Raw genomic sequence first — 20,286 nt, 5'->3', positions numbered from 1 at the left:
TCTTTGTTACGGAATAAACAAATTTTGTAATCCTCTTGTGAACTACACATTTTTTATTCCCTTAGACTTTTTCTCTTCTTTCCCAGAGACTCTGAAGGCGTACATCTTTGATCTCAAACCAACAAATTCCTCAATGATTCATTCATCCTTCATTTTGCCTAAAACGTTTTCATTTACGCGAGACATTTGATAAATGTCACTTTCAGAATACTCGCTTGTGTCAAAATGATCGATCATAGTTTTCATATCTTCGTACACATCTTCAGTTCTTATGTTATAAAAGAGGGAATCTGTATTTCCATAGCATACTTCAATATTGTCGCCGTATTTTGGTTTCATGGCATGGTAATGGAAGTCGTACATAAGTGTTTTTCATATATCCAAAATGCTCATTCCTACATAAATTGGCTTATTGAACTTAATTTTTGTCTTGTTTGTATGGATGGCGACCAGCTCTTCATTGAATTATGTTCTCTTCCTGAAAGTTGGTTTTGCCACCAGCTTTTCACATTTTCTCCATTAGTGACTAGTTTTATGTCAACTCTGTTTCGAATAGTTTCCATCACCTTTCCAAAATCACTGTTGTTCACTAACTTGTAGAAATCCTTTTCAAAATCGTTAGTTGCCGTCATTTTCATCTTTGACATCTACCCACTCAAATTTTCCAGTAGGCAACAACTGAGACATAGCCCATCTGTAGAGATTGTTAGCATCCTAATAGGTCAAATAATTGGATTCATTATCGGGATTGTAGTCTTTTAGATATTTGTTGTTTGTTTTTAATATCTTTTACAACACTGTGATATTCCACCTCGAATTCCTATTTCAATCATGAGAACCATGTTGTAGTCATGCAGCAAGTCTAATTTTATTTAGGTAATTTTTAACATGGCATCCCAGGCTTATCCTGGTGCTGTAAAATACCACGCCGGATCTAGTTCGTACGCTTTCATATAGGTTTCTCTAAAATTTTTAAATACATCAGCTAGGAGCAAAACACCAGTTTTAAGATACAAGTCATGATATTCGCCCAAGTTTTGGATATCAGATTTTTCCCAGACGAGTTTTCCATGTTCATAATCTTCATCGCTTATGTATTCTTCAATTAATCGACTGTAGAATTCTTTTTGGGGGTGATAGATGGGTTTCGTCAAATTTACTCCTGTTATCCGTGTAATCGTGTGGGAAAACGCCCTTCCGAGATTCCAAATCTACTTGGTCTATGGGAAAGAACTTTTTAATGATGACCATTTGATCTTTCGATAAATTCTATGGTAATTTATCCAAGCTTGATGCCATAAGTTTGAATGTATCAATAAATCTCATTTTTAAGTTATTTGTTTGTTTTCCAAAGGTGATGATTTCTCTTCATTGTTCGCTATGAGATCAAGTCTCTTGTCGTCGTAACCGAGTTGCTTGACGAATAAGCGATCATCGTATCCAGCTAGATTATGGAAGTAAATGGGTATAAATGTGAGTTTACGAAGAAATTTGTTGCAGTTATTGCACAAAGGAGCTATAAATTGACCTGTAAAGTGATCGTGGTGGTTTACTTTTTTATTCTTGTCTGTGTATAGAGATTCACATAAGGTGCACCTTTTAGATTTCGCATACAAGGATTGTTCTTGCGGCGTTAAAGGCTTCATTGGCTCTATTTGCGTATACAGAAAACCAATTGTTTCAACTTCCTTTTTAATTAATTCTACAAATTTTTAATGGGGATTTGGACCTCGGTAAACTACAGGTGCTTTGTAATCGCCATAGCTAGACTTGATATAGTAACAAAAGCCGGAAGCCTCATCTTTTTGGTACTTCATTGTGTAAGACATGCTCTTTAATTTTAGTTCAACGTTGTTGAGTTGTTCATCTCTTAGATGATATCTTTCTCGAAGTATTTATTTGTACATTCCTGAATCTATGTCTTGTTCCGTTAGTACTCAGTATTTTTTCATCAATTCATATTTGTTTATAAATTTTGGGTCTGTTCTACAGCCTAGTATTTTTTAACAAGGTTTCAAAATCTGAATAGGTTGTAAACGGAACATTCATAGTGCGCTGGTAATTTTGAAATTGTATTTGTTCACTTTTCTTTGGAATTTCAACTCTAACTGCCTCATTGGCTGAACAGTCATTTTCATGGGCGCTTAGTTTTTTTTGTGAATTGAAATGATGCTGCAAGCACATATCACATATAAACATCTTGTGTTGATGGTTATTTTTCTGATCGGAAACTAATCGAGATAAATTTTTAATCCAACAGTAGTGCGAGTTGACTTTATTTTTCGTGTAGAACACATTAATGTGAGTCTTTAATTTTTTCTTTGTACTCTTTAAGGGATATATTTTGCAGTCTTTATCATTATCTTCGTAAGCGTACACATTAATGGATAAATCAGGTTCGCGTTCAATTCTAGGGATGTCATCAATTTTCGTCGGATAGCCGTATTTATCTATTACCTGTTCCAGCTCAGGAATTTTACCTTCATATTTTTAAACTCTCTGTGTGGTTTTTTGCTGGGAATAATGCAGATTTGATATAGAGAAAGAAACATTTTTGATCTTTATTTATGACATTAATTACATCCTGTATATTTTAAATCACATCTGGCAATTCTATACAGGATGCCGCGTGAAGCGGATTGTATCTATTTAGAGCCAACTGCAAGCCAATGACTCTATCTAGAACCCAGTCAGAGCCACCGCGAGGGTGAGCTGCAAACTCCTCCATTCGCGCAATTATTTGTCTCTTTCGAACTGGATAGAATTTTCCAAGATCTACATTATTCGTGACTGTATAGTTGTAGGACTGGAACCGACGCTGTTCGGTAGATTGTCTTTCATACTCACAAAATAGCAACATGTTCACTCGTAAACCACGATGCATTCGAAGACTGTCTTTTACTGTTTGAACTACAGAAGGCTTTACCGATGTCATAAAGTGATTAGGATCTAGAATATTTAAACCATTTTCAAAGTTGAATGTCTGTAACCGACTTTGAAACGCTCTTTCAGTTTCATAATTACTGTGCGTTCTTCTCTTCCTTTGTTTTCCAAATACTCCAGTAGAATAAGGCAAAGCATCTTTTATAGGTGTTCGCTCTGGAGTATAAATTATTTCACTAGCATCTACGTCACGAAACGGCAAACTTTCATTTGCTTGCCTCCTTAAAACTAACTCATTTTCATATTTGTGAGTTCTTCTTCTGCGCCTTTATTTTTCAAATAATCCAGTAGAATAAGAAAAAACATATTTTAAAGGTGCCGGTTCTGGAGTATATAGATCTTCTTGAACATCTCGGAATGGTAATTCTTCAGTCGCTTGCCTGTAATTATTTTCAATAAGCTCGAAAAGTTTTTCTTATTTTAGTCTACTATAACCCTTGATACCTCTAGATTTGCAAATATGTATAAGGTTTTTCAGAGTAGGTGCGTTATTTACAACTCTATTCAGAGGTCCCGCTTTATTATTATCGATGAGATTAATAAGTTGAGATTTATTAACCTTAGAGTAGCCTCGACGCCCCAAATTCTCAGTTTGAGCTCTCAACTGTACTATACTGAGGTTGTTCAAGTTCTCAATTTACTAGAAATAAAATTTGGGAAAGGATTTTAGTAAAATTATTTATGCAATATTTTTTTCATGATAAGGTAGTTTCAGATAGCTTTTCAAACTACAACTGGAAACAATTTTCGTACAGACGCATTCAACTTTCTCAGCTAATTTTGCTTTATATTTTGGTAGTAGGCTTTCGAGCACTCTTTGCAAATACTGGTGCAATTCAAACACCGTTTTTCTCTTGGAGGTCGATAACCGCATTTGTGAATATATCTGTTGCTATTTCTAACTTCTTTTTCGCACTGTGGACAAGTAAATGTTTTTTTCTTCCAGTCTTGTTCGAATCTCTTTGTGTGTTCTAAATGATGTTATCTATATTACTTTTGCTTTCTTTTTATACACTCAACGCTTTCGAAGGTAAATTTTGCTTAGTTACTTTAATTTCTTTGTGAATTTCTTTTTCTTGGTTGCACAAGGGGCAGATAACCATATAAGGTTTTTTCCATTTATAAGACAAAAAATGAGTGGCTACCGAATAGTATCTAACACTGAAACTATAGAGTATCAAATCTAGTGACTGATCACCATCCGTCGCTGAATATCAGGGTGTAAGAGAGTATACTCTGCCTGGAAAATTAGAGAATACTATACCCTACGAAATATATTTCAGGGATTATGACGCCGGACCCTAAAAATTTAAGAGTGGCCATCTAACACGAAATAAGTGTTTCAGGCGGGATAAGCATCTTGCCTGGAATTCCGATAGAGGATTTTTAGTAGGTGTATAAAGTCACTTCAAAAATTTTCTAAATAAATGGAACAAATTATGGATATTGAAAATAATAAGTTCGTCTATATTATAACAGAGAAGTAAAGAGACTAAGAAGGAGGTGCAGGTTGGAAAGAAGTAGAATTAGAAATGGCTGTGGAAGCAAGGATAAATTGAAGGAACTTACTAGGAAATTGAATCTAGCAAAAAAGTCAGCTAAGGATAACATGATGGCAAGTAGTGTTGCCAACTTAGCGGATTTCCCGCTAAATTTGGCGGAATTAGAAGTCTGTCGGCAGAGAAATGTATCATTTAGCGGACAGCGGATTTTTTGGCGGAATTCTATATTTATTATAGCGGCATTTAGTGTTTTATCCATTTTACGTCTTTTTAAATTTGTACTCCAGTCTGTCTCTGAGCTATTCCGTATTTCTTGTCAGGAGCTATATGATTTTTCACGAGAGTTTAATCCTGATGTAAACAAATAGGCGGAGCACCTTGGCTTTGCACGTGGATATATAGGTAGTTGATTGGAGAAGCAACCGTCGCACTCACTCGACTGTATGCGAGCTCAAAGAAAATTAGTACGTCGCATTAATTTAATTTTATCTTAGTTTATTACATTTAGATAGTCTGAAAGAGTACGTAATCAAATTAAAATATGGTTGTCATATATAACAGTATATATCCATATGTTTTTTTTAAATAAAACAGTGATTATATAACGAGATATGAAGGCAGAAGGCGTGGTGTAATGCAGAAAGTCTTCTCATAGTGAGGGAAAGTCCCAAGCTGCTCAGTGTGGAGATAAGGTGTTGCATCTTGCAGCAGCTGTCAGTGTCAGTATTCATAGTGAGAGAAATGGAGCTTGACGTAGGACCATCGCGTGTAGTGAAGCACAAAAGAGGAAAACCGCTCAGAAGTGTCCATAGGCAGTACGTTGTGAATGCTTTTAATAAGTGAACAGAATCCTGGTTTAGCCGTAAGAGAGGTAGAGAAACTAAGTGCAGAGTTGTGTGGTGTGTCGGCTAGGTCGGTTCATAACTTGCGGACACAGTTTAGAAAGACAGGGAAATTAACAACGCCGGGAAAGGAACGTAAACGACCTCAAAGAGTTGAGACGTACGACGATATCGTCAAAAGCGGTATTAGAAAGAAAAATCATGAATTCTTTTTTCCGAATGGACCACCTACTTTACGTACGAGCTCTACTTTGCACAGCCCTTGAAAATTTGACAGCAGATAACTGGAAGGACTGCATTAGAAACGCAACGAAAGAGGACCAGATGTAGGAGCTAGATGGCCTAACAGATGAAATTGTCGAGATGTATCATCAATGATAGCGGCCAGAGTAGTAGCGACTCATCAGACAGTAACAGTAACGAGAATGGAGGAGATACATCGTGTGATATGGAAGGAATTCAGCCCCTGCAGGACGACTAAAAAAGGTAAGCATATACAGTATGCATGGACTTTGTTAACACCGCAACTGTCTGTGTTTCTTGTCTTTTTGAGTTGTTTCTTTCCGATGGATGTTGTTACAGAATTATCAACAGTTCCGTCTGACATGTCCAATCATGCTATATGCTCTATCAGGATAGGAACTCTACAAGATAAGAGATATACATTTCAACTCGAAAGTTGGTATTCTATTAGGTTACAGTCTACCGGGCGGACATTTCAAACAGCTGTCCTAAGATAAACCTTCCTACGTGTGTAATTTTGTGCTCTAGCCTACGATAGCTTTCTTTAATATTCAGAAATGAATGAATGAATGAATGAATAAATAAATAACGTAGGCCCTAATCTTCAGCAGTAGATCTCCCTTCAAACCCCTCCGTTTAGTTTCACATAGCTCAAAAAATTGTTCCTCGTCTATTTTAGGTCATATGCGCAGCACTATATGTCCGAATACGAGACGTTGACGGGGCGGAGGTCGGTACTACACGCTCAGCGAACCACAACTCTTTCTTTGGCTGAGGCGTGGACATGCCTTGTTTACATCAGGATTAAACTCTCGTGAAAAATCATATAGCAGTCATATGAGGAAAACATGTTATATGGATTTGATGTTATGAGATCATGTTATCATAAATTTGTAATGCGTGGGGAAAGGGTACTTATCTCTAAGCTGACGAATGACGACAGATAATGAAACTGTGAGAGAGTAGCATTTATATTTATGCTATGAAGGAAGACCGTTTAATGAACTGGTCTGTTCTGTGTGTGGCCCTTGAGGTAGGGGATTCACCTAGTTTGCCCCGGCACTAAAACGCCTACAAGTTTTAGCTCGCCGGCTCGCAGGCAGGGGGTTAATCCCAGTAAAACTCGCAGATCAGATGAATGCAGACATTTACTTTATTATTATTATTATTATTATTATTATTATTATTATTATTATTATTATTATTATTATTATTATTATTATTATTATTATTATTATTATTATTTCTGGCTCCATGGCTAAATGGTTAGCGTGCTGGCCTTTGGTCACAGGGGTCCCGGGTTCGATTCTCGGCAGGGTCGATAATTTTAACCATCATTGGTTAATTTCGCTGGGTGTATGCGTCATCTTCATCACGACGCGCAGGTCGCCTACGGGAGTCAAATCAAAAGACCTGCATCTGGCGAGCTGAACATGTCCTCGGACACTCCCGGCACTAAAAGCCATACGCCATATTATTATTATTATTATTATTATTATTATTATTATTATTATTATTAGTCTATTATTATTATTATTATTATTATTATTATTATTAGTATTATTATTGCTCATTATTTGAGATCGAATTTCTTGGCGGAATTTTAGCGGATTTTTAGTAGTATGTAGCGGATCTTGAAAATATAAGTTGGCAACACTGATGGCAAGCATAATTGGCAGTCGAACAAATTTTAGTGAAAAATGGAAGAGTATGTATAGGTACATTCAGGCAGAAACAGGTTCCAAAGAGGATATTCCAGGAATCATTAATGAACAAGGGAAGTGTATATGCGAGGATCTTCAAAAGGCAGAAGTATTCAGTCAGCAGTATGTAAAGATTGTTGGTTACAAGGATAATGTCCAGATAGAGGAGGTGACTAATACTAAAGAAGTATTAAAATGTACCTATGACAGCAATGACATTTACAGTAAGATACAAAAGTTAAAAATTGGAAAAGCAGCTGGAACTTATAAGATTTCTGGGGATATACTGAAGACAATTGGTTGGGATATAGTACCATATCTGAAGTACTTATTTGATGAAAAGTTGATGTGAGGATTTTTCGCAGCTGGAGAACAAAAATAGCAACGGTAGCTAAGTTTACTCCAAGTCGTACAAGTCTCACAAAATTCAACTTCTTCTTCCGGTTCACCAACTATTTCGTTAGCGAAATGAAAAGGAACGCTAGGATAGATGAGACTTATTAATTTGGCCCGACTCAACTTTGCATATCCTTTTAACTGCCGGCTATTTCTCTTAGCTCATCAGTTTTCATACTGTGCAGGTCCGCCATTTTATAAATACATATTATTAAAATATTTTTCTCTTCTTCTACTGGGAAAATAATTTATACAGTTTGGGGACTTGCCCCAATTTTCCAAAATATTAAGGGTAAAAACCACTGTTTTCCCATGTTTGAAAAATAATTGGTGTAAAAAACTACTGCTTTTCTTAGGAAAGACGCCCAAAAAAAAGCGCTATTCGTCTGCATGGGGTCTGCCCCAGTTTTAACAAAAGTAAAATAAACACTGTTTTTTCTTAGGAAAAATAATACTTTTAAAATGTCGGTTTTATACGGGGGACAGGGGGTTTATATAATTTCTGGTTTTTCAGTACAAAAATATACAGAGGGGCAGGCTAACTAATTCTTGGAAATGGAAAACTAATTAAAAGCCGTGCGCATTCCGTCAACATGGGAGAAAAATATAGAAGCATACGGTACGACATTCTATCGCTATAGCATTTTCCCATATAAAAACATATGGGTTTCAGAAGTGCGCTCGTATCGGCATTATACATCTACTGATGGCCTCTCTCCGTGAAGGCCGGAGAGAGGACCGCCACACAGTGGTTGTCTTCTTAATTGCTCTCAGCTTGTTGGGAGCTCGGATAGCTAGCCACTCCGATTCTCAGGACGCCAAGATGGTTCTACGTAGCAGAGAATAAATATCTTTAGCAGGTACATTCATAGGTCTTGGAGGTAAACGTACCGTTTCCTTTGCAGCTTCATCCCTTAAGTTCATTTCCCGCAATCCCAACGTCGCTTGGAAGCCACGCGAAAGTGATTCTGGTGCCAGCACCACTTAACCTGGCACCAGTAGGTGTTGCGAGAAACAAGTTTCAATACTCTGCAGAGAACTTAACGAGCCGGTACACATAAGAAAATGTTTTTTCGTCTCCCAGTCCAAACTGCAGAGCTTCTAAGATGGCGTAAAGCTCCGCAGTATGCATGCTACATAGGTACACTAGGAAGCGAGGTCTTCGTGCTCATATCATCGGTGACGAAAGAGCAACCAACATTTTCTCCGATTTTAAAATCATCCGTGAAGACATGATTCGCGGCCACATACTGGTGAACGAAGTCCTGGAATACCTCCGATAAACGGAGGAATCCGTGTTCACCTTGGGTCCACGGAATAGATCTAGACCTATTTCCGGTCACGGAACTAACCACGGAGAAACTTCCCTAAAAGTTTGTTCAAGACAACGACCGATATCTATATTTAAATCACGACACAAGCTATTAATTCGAAACCCGACCGGCCGGTCTTGGTACCTCTGGTTGTATTGGGTACTAAATACGCATTTGTAGTTTGTACGTAGTGGCACTTCACGAATTTTGGCAGCGTACGTGAGGAGTAACTGTTGCCTCCTTATTCGTAAAGATGGAACTCCCACTTCAGCGAGTAGGTTGGGAACGGGGCTAGTAGGGGAAGCTCCCGTAGCCAGTCTAACTCCACTATGGTGAATACTGTCTAAAAGGCTCAGCATAGATTCTGATGCTGAGCCATAAGCCGCACTACCATAGTCCATTCGGGAGAGGACCGTGGCCGTGTAAAAACGTAGCGGCACCGCACGGTCTGCCCCCCACGAAGTGCCGCTGAGAAACTTAAGCTTGTTATGTCTCTTCATGCAGGCAACCTTCAACTGACGGCTGTGTGGCTGCCACGTTAGTCTCTTATCAAAATGGAGACTCAGGAATCTGCAGGCGTCTACCACTGGTAAGACACTGTTTCGCAAGCGGAGCTCGGGTTCATGTAGTGATGGGCAGTCTGAGACTAGGTCTCGAGATTTCTCGGGATTTTTCGAGACTAGCGCAGGCACTATTTCTCGCGAGAAATTGCGAGAGATCTCGAGAGCGTTGTCCCCGAATTGTGCGGCGAGCAGCGTGTCGTAGTCAAAGCTGAATGTTGTTTGTGCCGACTATGCGAATAGTCAACCACGGGCCCTCTCCATTTCGTAAATACGTGTCAACAAGCGACTAGGGCGTTCATTTCTACCGGGGTCTATTTTGACGCAGTATAACATAATTATAAAGGATACGCATTCTGGCATTGTATGCAGTGGTCAGTACACGAATGAATAGGCTAAGTACAGAAACTGACGGCTACTGTAGGTGCACCTTCCTGAATACAGTACTGTAGACATAGAGTTAGTATATTATACAACCGGGCGAGTTGGTCGTGCGGTTAGAAGCGCGCAGCTGTGAGCTCGCATCCGGGAGATAGTGGGTTCGAATCCCACTGTCCGCAGCCCTGAAGATGGTTTTCCGTGGTTTCCCATTTTCACACCAGGGAAATGCTGGGGCTGTACCTTAATTAAGACCACGGCCACTTCCTTCCCATTCCTAGGCCTTTCCTGTCCCATCGTCGCCATAAGACCTATCTGCGTCGGTGCGACGTAAAGCAAAATAGCAAAAAAAAAAAAAAAAACAAGTACATTATACACTAGAGGTAGCATTGGCGCTGCAGTCGCGTGCGAAGTTGAACGAGCACGCTGTTTGGCAAAGGCTGGATTGTTTGGCACTGTCACTACTGGAGCTTCCCGATAAATTGAAGTACAGTATATACTTCTCTGAAAGAAAATGCCAGTCTCCTGTGCAGCTTATGGCTGCATAGAGAGGTTCATAAAGGGCAGTGGCGTATCATTTCACAGGTATGTTTCCTTGAAATTCATTTCCGTGCGTATAAAATAGTACTTTGCGTGACACTTATTGTCATGTGAATTGTCCTACTTGGGCTGACTTCGCGACTGATTCCCTTGTCGGCGTGAATGAGATTCTTTGGATCTTTTCTTGAAGACTGTAATTAAAGTTGGATGACATCCTTTCACTGAATGGCCATGCCTTTGAAAGCAAATATGCAGAAAAATCATGTGCATGGTACCGAGAGGGGCCGATGACCTTCGATGTTAGGCCCCTTAAAACAACAAGCATCATCATCATCGTCATGATACCGAGGGAGTGGCTGCAGGCTTTAGGTCATGTAGCTGTCAGCTTGCATTCAGGAGATAGTATGTTTGAACCCCACTGCCGGCAGCCCTGAAGATGGTTTCCAATTTTTACACCTTAATTAGGGCCACGGTCGTTTCCTGTCCCATAGTCGCCGTAAGACCTATGTGTGTCGGTACAAAAAAGAAAATAAGAAAAGTTGTGCATGATAGCCTGGAATTGTGCTCCGTTTTTCAGTTTCTGTGTGTATTTATAGTATTAAAAGCTAATGAATATATTTTCTGTATATACAGTTTGTTGCTTTCCCTTCGTACAGTACGTGTAGCAGTCCCCATTCATACCTTACCAGACTTTAAAATTTAGAGCCTAAATGTGCAACACCGTGTGAACATCTGAGTCCTTTACTTTCGTGAATATTATTCCCTTAAGTGGCATATATGACTATATACAACCATAATATGTAAATTATTGACCGAGTGAGTTGGCAATGCGGTTAGGGCCACGCAGCTGTCAGCTTGCTTTCGGAAAATAGTGGGTTAAAACCCCGCTGTCGGCAGCACTGAAGATGGTTTTCCGTGGTTTCCCATTTTCACACCAGGCAAATGCTGGGGATGCACCTCATTTAAGCCCATGTGCGCTTCCTTCCCACTCTAACTCTTTCCTATTCCATCGTCGCCATAAGGCCCATCTGTGCCGGTGCGATGTAAAGCAAATTGTAAAAATTATTGTATTTTTTCAGTTCTCTTCAATCATATAATTTACCACTTCCTCTTTCCATTAACAGAAATCATTTTACAACTTAAATCTTAAAGCAAATCATACATTTCAGGAAAAGCTAAATAAAAACTCCGTAATAGGCTGAAACCACAAGCGAGTGTCATATTTCCACTTGTAATCGCATTTAGAAAACATCGATAATGATGATAATAATAATAATAATAATAATAATAATAATAATAATAATAATAATGGATTTACGTCCCACTAACTGCATTCGCGGTTTTCAGAGACGCTGAGGTGTCGGAATTTTTTCCTATGTGAATTATGTCATGTTCCGATAAATGTATCTACAAGAGGCTGACATATTTGAGCATCTTCAAGTATAACCGTACTGAATCAGGCTCGAACCTGCCAACCTGGGGTCAGAAAGCCAGCGTCTAAACCGGCGATGACAATATTTTGTCTACTTTACACCAAAATCTCGCCAATGCTTTCAGGCCTAAAAACTCATCCGCTTCGTACGAGAGAGGACATTTTCAGTCATTGAGCAGAATTATACCAAATTCCTGACCATTTACACAAAGGATAGCGAAATATACGTGCCCTCCTAAACGTATGTTGTTAGAAGACTTAATATGAACAGCAAATTGATTTTGTATACTTAACTGCAACTGAACACCGTCCTCTTTTATCACGCATTTCTCCTGTATTTATGCTTTTAGGGCTTTATTTTTTACTGGAGAGAAGCATCGCAAATATACTGTAGTATCTGAGAATGTTTACATGTAAGAAATTTAAACCGTATCTATATCCACAGTTTTAAAAGTCCCCAATTTACATTGATGAGTACGGCGGAGTGAGCTTTTTGCCAAACAGCTGCGATTGCAATATGCTCCGCTCTCTACAGTGATTATCTCGTAGACGGTGGCGCCAATGCTACCTGTAGTGTATTATTTACTAAATCTATGGTACTAGAGGCGTGCATTATTCGAACTCGAGACGAGGCAAGATGCGCCCTGCTGCATATGCAACCACCATTACGCATGAGTGGAATGTATTCTCTAAAATGCTTGAGTTTGCTCCAATTCTTTCGATAGGTAGGTGTACATCGTTATCAGACTTCACATTTAATATCATATTATGACTACTGCTTGTGTTTACCGATATTTTGGCGACGAAGGAAATAATTCCTTACAATTTATAGAGTAATCGCGTCATATATAAAGTTAGCATAATTATCCAACAACAACAGCAACAACAAGAGTATCACAAGCAATTCCATGGATCAAAATCCAGCATCATCATAAACAAATTCAGTATTTCCGCTTACAATACTGCAGGTTGAGCTTTCTACTAACTTAACATTACAAGTGATAATAAAGTGAAGTTAAACCATCATTACCCTACGACTATAACAACAACGAAAGAAAATATGACAAGAAATACTACTAGTTTAACTTTCTAAATCCAGCTTCATTATACACAAATTCACACACAACTTAAGTATTTCAATTACTTAACACTATGGCTTACATTACTATAGGTTGAACTTACTACTAGCTTAACACTACAAGTGATATTAAAGTTAAAACATGACTACCCAACAACTACAACAACAAGAGCACAACAAGTAATTCCATGGAGAGAAAATATTAGAAGAAATAGGCCTACTACTAGTTTAACATTCTACATCCAGCAGAAAATCACAAATTCAGTGTCCGTCGTTTACAGCTTATATTTTTCACTTCGCACTGGCACTAATCATCATCTTAAATGATTTGATACCGGAAGAGAATCTATCAAAGACTGCTGCAGGTAATTTATTCCAGTCTCTTATGGTCCTGTTTACGAAGGAAAACTTGCCCACATCAGTATGCTGGTTATTATTACACTACTGTAAGTGACCATTGCCACCGGGATATTTCCCATTTGCAATGTATGTGTTAATAATAATAATTAGGTACTTCGGTATATGACAGTGCAATGTGTAATTGTGTCTAGTTGTACGCGACAACTTGAAGACGATGTCCGAAATGCAACGTAAGTCGTGGATGTCGGTTATCTTGAAGAGATGCCACATAGCACAGCCCGCTGTGTTGTTCATTCAAAAGAAGCAAATTACGTCAGCAGGAATACTTCTGGGATGATCCGACACTTAAAAACTCATAATACACTGACTGACAGAGCAAATGCAACACCAAGAAGGAGTGGTTCGAAAGGGATGAAAGTTGGGGAAAAAACAGAGACGGCACGGACGAATAACTGATGTTTATTTCAAACCGATATGCAGGTTACACAATGCGCACGGCATCGACTCAGTAGGATGTAGGACCACCGCGAGCGGCGATGCACGCAGAAACACGTCGAGGTACAGGGTCAATAAGAGTGCGGATGGTGTCCTGAGGAATCGTTCTCCATTCTCTGTCAACCATTTGCCACAGTTGGTCGTCCGTACGAGGCTGGGGCAGAGTTTGCAAACGGCGTCCAATGAGATCCCACACGTGTTCGATTGGTGAGAGATCCGGAGAGTACGCTGGCCACGGAAGCATCTGTACACCTCGTAGAGCCTGTTGGGAGATGCGAGCAGTGTGTGGGCGGGCATTATCCTGCTGAAACAGAGCATTGGGCAGCCCCTGAAAGTACGGGAGTGCCACCGGCCGCAGCACATGCTGCACGTAGCGGTGGGCATTTAACGTGCCTTGAATACGCACTAGAGGTGACGTGGAATCATACGCAATAGCGCCCCAAACCATGATGCCGCGTTGTCTAGCGGTAGGGCGCTCCACAGTTACTGCCGGATTTGACCTTTCTCCACGCCGACGCCACACTCGTCTGCGGTGACTATCACTGACAGAACAGAAGCGTGACTCATCGGAGAACACGACGTTCCGCCATTCCCTCATCCAAGTCGCTCTAGCCCGGCACCATGCCAGGCGTGCACGTCTATGCTGTGGAGTCAATGGTAGTCTTCTGAGCGTACGCCGGGAGTGCAGGCCTCCTTCAACCAATCGACGGGAAATTGTTCTGGTCGATATTGGAACAGCCAGGGTGTCTTGCACATGCTGAAGAATGGAAGAATGGCGGTTGACGTGGCGTGCGGGGCTGCCACCGCTTGGCGGCGGATGCGCCGATCCTCGCGTGCTGACGTCACTCGGGCTGCGCCTGGACCCCTCGCACGTGCCACATGTCCCTGCGCCAACCATCTTCGCCACAGGCGCTGCACCGTGGACACATCCCTATGGGTATCGGCTGCGATTTGACGAAGCGACCAACCTGCCCTTCTCAGCCCGATCACCATACCCCTCGTAAAGTCGTCTGTCTGCTGGAAATGCCTCCGTTGACGGCGGCCTGGCATTCTTAGCTATACACGTGTCCTGTGGCACACGACAACACGTTCTACAATGACTGTCGGCTGAGAAATCACGGTACGAAGTGGGCCATTCGCCAACGCCGTGTCCCATTTATCGTTCGCTACGTGCGCAGCACAGCGGCGCATTTCACATCATGAGCATACCTCAGTGACGTCAGTCTACCCTGCAATTGGCATAAAGTTCTGACCACTCCTTCTTGGTGTTGCATTTGCTCTGTCAGTCAGTGTATAAATGAAGAGGAATAGTCACAGAACACCTCCGGCCCGGTCTGAATCACAAGAAGCTACCCTGCCGACAACGGCTGTGAGGCATCCAGGTAGGTTTACATCATAATAACAGTTATTAACAAATTATACGGGTTATTCAGCTAAGAAGTCCACCTGATATAACTCGTGAACTGTTTAAGATACTGGCATTCTGTTTTCACTTTTGTGAATGGTATAGGAACTCATAGTTCAACATGCAGTGCTTTCCTAGGCCTTTGACAAAATTTATCGTCACACACGTTTTCATATGAGAACTGCTGATGATAACTATCATGCTTAAACTCGTAGTTGTTGGGACGTCGCGTCGCACAGTTCGCAGCACACGAGAATCACCGCTGCTGAAAGAATTGGAGCAAAGTCGGGCATTTTAGATTACACGTTCCACTCATGTGTAATGGGGGTTGCATATGTAGCAAAGCACATCTTCCCCGTCTCAAGTTCGAACAATGCACCCCTCCAGCATCCAAATAGGTGTTGATCCTATCTACAGTTATTCACAAATTATGCAGGGTTATGCAGCTAATATACAGCGATGGAACGACTGCGGGCCCGACAGCGGCACTATGCCGTTGATGGCGATTGCGAACAGGGTGACACTCTACAGATCCCTGTGACATTCCATTTTCCTGAACGCAACACTGAGAAATAGCTTGCTAGGTTCATGATGCACACACCGATGTCGACAGAAGTGTACAACTGAGGTTTTCGCCGCTGAAAATCTAAAACCAATAAACCATGTTGCAGGGCCCATCTGTCGACTCGGTTAATAGCTTGCTGTAGCTGTCTCTCAGTAAACGCCACCCTTCCGGAGCTGTAATGTCGAGCTAAGTCGTCTACACACAGCGATGGAACGACTGCGGGCCCAGCAGCGGCACTATGCCGTTGATGGCGATTGCGAACAGCTCTTTCTAGTTGCCCATGGGTAGGGACTGGAAAAAGAATCTATTTTTATCAAAATTAGCATTTTTCTGAAAATTAGCATTTATTTGAAAACCCGGTAATCCATGCTTGTAACTCTTTGTGTTTGAGCTTTTCCAATGGGACGTTTGCTTTCGCAAACACTTCAACTATTCTTTTTGAGAAGTAGTCTTTGGAAATTTTCCGGCCTTTGCACCTGACCAATCGCTCCATAACAGAAGTTACATTACCGTAATATAACAGAAGTCTGTTTTATTTGAGATTGAGATGAACCAGCACTAGCGGTAGTAGAAGTTTTACATCACTTTGTCAAGTATTTTTCTCTCTTAACATGTTTAACTGTCCTTTTCCCATGCAACTCTACAATTACAAAAAATTGCAAAACACTATCAGTGAATCTGTGGTACGTAATCCTTAATTTCATTATTGCCGAGCCTTCTCATGGGCATTATAGCTATATTTCCCATAACCTCAATGATCAATGCAGATTTATTCTCTTCACCTTGTGCACAATGAAATTCAAACAGGAATGAAGACTCTTGTGTCTTGTCATGTGTCGACCTTGTTTATCAGTAATCAGTTTTAAAAATATGAAAACAGAAATGAAGAAAAAAATGGCATGCTTCTCGTGTCGTGTTCATATACGAGGGCCATCTAGAAATTAAGTTTCCGTTTAAAAAAAATAAAACACAGTTCATGAAAAACGTTATTGGCACCCGATACAGCAAATTTGGAGCTGTTTTTCGACATAATCACCACCACCAGAATTGAGACACCTGTCATATCGTGAGATCAACTTTTGTATGCTGGTGCTGTAGAAGTCTGCCGCGTGGGAATGGAACCAGCATGAGACATTCGTCTTATGTTCTTTATCCATGTGAAAATGCTGACAGAACGACAGAAATTTCTTGAGTGCAAGAAAAGATAAAAATCACTGGGAGCAAGATCAGGACTGTACGGTGGATAATCAAACACTCCCACCCAAACTCCTGCAAAACAATTACTGAGCCGTAAGTGGGTGAGCATTGCCATGGATCAGCACAACACCTGCACTGAGCCTTCCACATATATTGTTTTGAATGGCCCATCGTAATTCCTTTTACAAATTTATCATAGACCGAACCTTGCAGGCGGTGGGAGAAAGAATATGAGCCATCATTTCGAGCAACGGTTGCTAAGCTACCAACATCAGGCAGGACTTGTCCGGCCAGTATATGGTTGCTATGTTACATCTGTCATGCATGCTCATATTTCCTGGCTTTAATATGTTTTACTTTACAAGAAAAGAAATAGGAAAACTTAATATCTGGACGTCTGCGTAATTCCTCGGTAATAATCGATTTAAAAAAGTAGTATGATCGTTATATAAATTAATTCAGTTAATAACAATCAATAGTAATGGTTGAGAATTAAGTTTTCAACACTTTTCTGTTGACAAACACAGTTTTCATAAATAAAATAGCGCATTTACGAAGTAGCTACAAAATCATATGTATTTGCTAAATTCGCATTTAGAATCGAAATTCACATTTCACATTCAAATTTTGATAACAGAGAGTTTCACCACATCTCTCAATTATATAAAACAGAATTTTAACTTGTAAAATTCGTGGTCTTCACAAATGCTAAATTTTCCTGTACCTACCTATGGGTGACCTGTGCGCCTGGGTGTGTGATGGTGGTGATGATGATGATGATAATGATGTTGGTGTGAGGAAATTATCTGTTCTCAGTGATAAGGAATGCAGATCAAACACTATTTCATACAATATGCTAAAGAATATTACAATAAATAAAAATGGTGGGGCCACAATCTCACAGAAACTATATTGTGTCTTAATGTCGACTGATCTACAGATAGGCAAGAAATACCTCAGTACGCTACCCTTAAGCGAAAAGGAATTTAGAAAGGGAAATTACCTTCCAAATGAAATGTTAATAACAGGAGAAATTATGGACGACATTAGAGTTCCTGAAAGATCGGATGCATATTGAATAGGGAAGATGTCCAGGCATTACTTAAACCACAAGTGTCTGCCAGTTATGGACAGCTTCATTTGTCATCCTGTCAACAATCTTCTTCTGCCACTTTTCCCACATCTGTGGGGTCGCAGGTAACACTGTGTAGAACATGGAGAATTGTGCTAGGTTTACGGCCAGATGCCCTTCATGACGCCAACCCTACATGGAAAAATGTAATCACTATTACATGTTTCTGTGGTGGTTGGTAGGGTGATATGCTGTATGAATATGAAGAGGAAAGTGTTGGGACAAACACAAACACCCAGTCCTTGAGCCAAGAGAATTACTCAGATGTGTTTAAAATCCCCAACCCGGCTGGGAAATAAACTCAGGATCTTCTAAACCAAAGCCATCAATGCTGACTATTCCAGCCATGGAGTCAGACTCATCTTGTCAACAGTGTTCAGTAAATAAAAAAGAGAATAAGGAAACAGTTTCAGTCATTATTCCTGGTGGTTAACCATCCAGCCTGCAGCAACTGAAATGTGAACATAAGAAGGCCATTCAATGCCAATGTACGACAGATGTACTGTACTCAGACTAGATGGCTACAAGATCTCGTACTCAGATACCTACTGGAAATAATACGAAAATAGATCATCTGAACATGAAAGCTCATTTCACATGATATCACTGTGAAGACTTTAGATACATACCTGTAAATTCAAAAGGGACAGACTTATGAAACAAGACTACAATGGCTCATCTAGAGGAGAAGGGAGATGATTCATTCCAGATGGTTTCTGAACAAGCAACAAGTGATACCAATAATATGGGAAGTCTTTTTCTTGAATTAAAGTGATATCAAAATACTGGAAGTCTATTTATTGAATTAAACACCTACTTATGGTTAGGAGTCAATAAAACTTGCATTTTACCAACTGGGTACTTAAATAAGGATTCATAATTAATGTTGGATACTTAGCTCATACTTTCAAATACTGTATATCAAATAAAGCTAACACTGAACGACATTATGACCCAACCATAGGTCAGCATGATAGTACAGTTCTGCAGAATTCAATACTTCCTTATAAGCAAATTAGTACCGTACTACTACTATATAATTAAAATTAATTGCCTCTTGTGTCATTTAAATTATTTTGTAGTATTTCAAAATAAATACTGTAACTTGCATACTGTTTGGAGCCTGTATTTTTTTATTTCTTAGTTTTTAAATTAAAATTTGTGTAATTTTCCCTCGCTGTTTTGAACTTGGAAAATGGGGAAATTATGTTGGTTAATACAGATCATAATTCAAGTTTCACAATAAATAATTTTGGCATATATTGTACCCTTGTCACTGTCAATGTCAGAACCCTGGTGTCGTGGGCCTACACTCATAAAGTCGTCCCATCTCAAGGGGTTGTTGCTATTCATTGTAGTCGCATAGTATTCTAATTGGCAGGGTATAAAGGAAGATATTAATTACTTGAAATGAAAGAAAGAGTTTCCTGAACTTAGATTTTATTTTACCAAAATAAAATTAGAGAGATGAAGAACAAATTAAAATAAATTAAGTCATGTCATGTTGACAAAGAAAAAATGACAACATCAGAGTAAACTCCGAAATTACGTGTTGTTAATATATTGGTCTGGCCGAGTTAATGGCATTATAGTGTTGAAATTTCTTCAACAATAAATTGTGAAACAGCACAAAACCACGGACCTGAAAACTAAGTTGGATTTCAAGTTAAGGTAAGGTAAGGGTTATTCTGCCCGAAGGCAGGTTCGAACCTCCGCAGAGGTGTTCCTGAACCGGAGTTTACGTGCGGTAGGGTGGCCAGTTCCTTTCCGCTCCTCCATTCCCTTACCCCCCACCAACAGCGCGTCGCAACCCATCCAACTCCTGACCACGCCCAATGTTGCTTAACTTCGAAGATCTCACGGGATCCGGTGTTTCAACACCGCTACGGCCGTTGGCTTTTCGAGTTAACCATAGGTTAAATTGTCTGCATGTGAAAGTTCAGTTTCTTGAACACTCGATTGTTAAACTTTATCTATAGTAAGGATGTCCAATCATTAAAATCACCAATATGGTACTAGATAATCATAGAATGGTAAGTGGTGGTGGTGATTATTGTTTTCAGAGGGAGTACAACTAGGGAACCATTCTCTATATAACACTAATCAGAGAGAATAAATGGAAGGGACCCAACGCTTCGAAAAATGAAGGCCCATGAAGGGCGTGTAAATTAAAGACTCACTAGGCTTCAAGGGCTCTAATAC

The 20,286-nt window shown here is 39.9% G+C and overlaps 1 long non-coding RNA gene across 1 annotated transcript in view; it reads left to right on the top strand.

Annotated features, from left to right (window-relative positions):
• The first annotated feature begins 5,137 nt into the window (after positions 1 to 5,137).
• Positions 5,138 to 20,286, top strand: part of LOC137496988 (uncharacterized) — a 44,169-nt gene continuing 29,020 nt past the window's right edge. Inside the window, exon 1 of the long non-coding RNA XR_011017569.1 lies at positions 5,138 to 5,773. This is a non-coding gene — a long non-coding RNA (uncharacterized lncRNA). The remainder of the gene's footprint in view (positions 5,774 to 20,286) is intronic.

The sequence above is a fragment of the Anabrus simplex genome, chromosome 1 (genome assembly GCF_040414725.1).
Source record: "Anabrus simplex isolate iqAnaSimp1 chromosome 1, ASM4041472v1, whole genome shotgun sequence".
In the NCBI taxonomy this organism is placed as follows: Eukaryota; Metazoa; Arthropoda; class Insecta; order Orthoptera; family Tettigoniidae; genus Anabrus; species Anabrus simplex.
The sequence above is the reverse complement of the archived record's forward strand: the minus strand, read 5'-3'. Positions and strand labels throughout refer to the sequence as shown.